Source organism: Equus quagga, chromosome 13 (assembly GCF_021613505.1).
Source record: "Equus quagga isolate Etosha38 chromosome 13, UCLA_HA_Equagga_1.0, whole genome shotgun sequence".
Lineage (NCBI taxonomy): Eukaryota > Metazoa > Chordata > Mammalia > Perissodactyla > Equidae > Equus > Equus quagga.
Genome location: NC_060279.1, coordinates 36102572 through 36105704, shown reverse-complemented (window position 1 = coordinate 36105704; position 3133 = coordinate 36102572). Strand labels below are relative to the sequence as shown.

The 3133-nt window shown below is 44.8% G+C and overlaps 1 pseudogene; it reads right to left on the bottom strand.

Moving 5' to 3' along the window:
• Positions 1–221: 221 nt before the first annotated feature.
• Positions 222–2810, bottom strand: LOC124250177 (Fc receptor-like protein 2; annotated as a pseudogene).
• Positions 2811–3133: the final 323 nt, after the last annotated feature.

Sequence of the window (3133 nt, the reverse complement as noted above, 5' to 3'; positions counted from 1 at the left end):
ACCAAGGACACTAAACAGCCCCTAAGAACTCTGGCTGTGACAAATTCTATTCTATAGCCACCATTCCCTGAGGGAAGAAACCAGTACTTCAGCCTCAGAGGTTAAAGGCTTGGGCCATGAAATCCTTATGAATACTTTGCAGAAACGGTAAATATAAATTCATGTAATTTTAACTAAGTATAGTGTGTACTTTTCAGTTAGTGTGGAGAGAAGAGAAGCAGCTAGGCCTTTAGATCACTTTCTTCAACTTCCCACACACAGGAGACATGACCTAGAACTCCATCCATCTTCTGAAACCCCAATATGGTACCAATAAAGACTTCTGGAACAGAGCCATTGATCATAATACTCCTGTATCCAGGGATCACCAACTCACTTGAGATGGAGAGTGGCACTACTCCACTGCACAGAGCCCCCAGGCCATAGTCAGCCTCACAGGAGTAGTTTCTAGAATGTCCAGTGGTCAGAGAGAGATTGAAGGATACTCCTCCTTCAGAGGGAGCCAAGACATTCTCCAGGTTGACATCCTCATGATAAAACTGATACAGGATTGGGGGAGAAGCCTCACAGCAAAGCTCCACTGTGTCCCCCATGATAGCCCTGGCTGCAGGAACCCTGAGGGTGAGGACAGGACAAGACACTGGAACTAACAGACACAAAGGGGACTATCAGAGAGGATTTGTGATGCTGAAGTAGATTTACAAACTCCCAGACTATACTAGAATCTCAGCAAAGGGCCTGGCCCCTTAGTCATTGTGTATTCCTTCCGTCCTCACATCCACTCCAGAACAATCAGAGGTTATTTTCTCAACCATGTCTTTAGAAATTTGAGGGAACATCAACTCTGGGGTCCTGTCTAGAGATGTGGTCATTTGTCGTTCTCATCTTATTTTTTTCTAATGCCAATCCAGCCCTTTTTATATTTTCTTCCACAAAAAAGAAAAGTGTCAGCAGTTTAACTTAGAAGAGTAATCCACCTTCAAATTGCTGTTGCTTCTCCACAGCACTGATTTCTGGGAGCTGCTGAAATTTCTTCTTGACTCCTGGGCACTGTGACCTTGGTTTTGGGATTTCTGTCTGAGATGAATGAGCGTGCAACTCCCTGCTCACAGGAATATTCACCACCGTGCTCTGAATGGGATCATGGTTATTGTCAGCTCTAAAATAAAATTGGCCAGCCTCGCACTCCTTCGCAGTTGGAATCTGCAGCTCTGCTGACAGGAAGTGCTGGGTCTTCTTTCCCAGACTTATTCCTGTGGCCTCTCTGTGCCAGGAAAATGTGATGTTTCCTATGCCCTCAGCCACTGAGCAGAGTAGGACAAGATTCTCTCCTTCAATCACCTGTCCCCCCAGGGGGCTGGGTCTCTAAGCTTGGATTAGCAACTGAGACTCCTGAGGACATAGAAGATAACATGTGAGAACACTGATTATAGACGATTCTGTGACCAGAGGATAGACTGATTTCACTATCTAATGACAGGAGTGGGAATATGGGTATTGCATCTGTAAACCATTGTAAGTATACCAAGATAGAGAATCCATGGTAATTATCCTTGAAGGATGTGGATGCAGATACTTGCATGTCTTAACCCTGATCCTGGCTAATTTCATGGGTAGCAATCATTAAAGAATTTGTGATCGGGGCTGGCACCATGGCTGAGTGGTTAAGTTCTCGCGTTCTGCTTCGGTGGCCCAGGGTTTCACTGGTTCGGATCCTGGGCGTGGACATGGCACGGCTCATCAGGCCATGCTGAGGCGGTGTCCCACATGCCACAACTAGAAGGACCCACAACTAAAATATGCAACTATGTACTGGGGGGATTTGGGGAGAAAAAGGAAAAAAAGAAAAAGAAGATTGACAGCAGTTGTTAGCTCTGGTGCCAATTTAAAAAAAAAAAAATTTGTGATGGATCATCCACTCCATGAGACGGGAAACATTTTAGGGGCATGAGTCATGGTGCAGACAGATGCCTTTTGTGTATAATGAAGAGGGTCACTGGTAGCATCCATCCTACCTTGGAAAAGGCACTGTTTCTAATAGCCATATGAAGAACAATTCCTCCATTATTCTCAATTTAAAAGATCAAGACAAATCGCAACCCCTTCCGTAACCTTTCCAGTTCACTTTGATTTCTGATTTCTCTGATGCTTCATTTAGCCCCATACTCTGTAGCACCATGTTGCCTTCTGATAGGTCAATTTGTCTTGCAATCTAGCATGTGGAGCTACTTGGAGAACAGATGCCTTGCCTTTTAAAGTTCCCAGCCCACTGCAAAATGCCAAGACATGCAGCCAGTGATCAACGAAGATTTGGTCAATGAATATTACTTACCTAATAAAGAAAAGAAAGATTATAAGGAGCCTAGTCCACTTGTTATTCTTATGAAGAGAGATGCCAAAGGCAATTTGGAGAGTTTCTGTAGGTCAGTTCCCACTTTCCACAAGAACAGTTGCACAAAGTCACAAAAAGACTAGCAGTCCAAGCTGGAGCTAGAGCACTCCTGTTTTTCCCCATGCTTAGCCCCACTAATACCCACTCTGCACATGAATTTGGGATTGGAAACTTGGTTTTCTGACTCTGTGAGTCCTGTCTCTGCCTTGCATCAGTAAGATCCTGAGTCTTCACTCCACTCGGCATGGATCTGGAGCTCTGGGGAGCTGCTCCAGCCTGAGCCGAGGGCTCTGCTCTCTCTGAAAAAGCAAAATTGGAGATGGGCATCTGATCTCTATGGAGAGAGCTGGGTCTCACTGGTCAGGGGCACTGGGCTACCCTCAGCGGGCCAGGAGGGGCTGGCTCTAGCATAGGTCATTAGGTCATGAAACTAGCTCCAGAGAAGGATCATAACAGTTCCCAGAGCAGTGAGATTTATGGTTCCTGCTGAAAAGTATCTGGTGAGAAGCAATCCCAACAAACAGGACATTCAGAACCAGACATGTCACTCATCATGTCTTCCTTGCATGGTCAAATCACAAACACTCCAGAATAAGCTGGTTACTGGAATAAGGTCCACTATTTTTAATTCTAAGAACTTTCCACTTGAACGTTTTCAAAAGTTCTCTCCTATCCATTCAATGTGTAACGAGGTAGAGATGTATTTTAACCCAAAGCTCTTAGATGACTGATTTTAGTGAG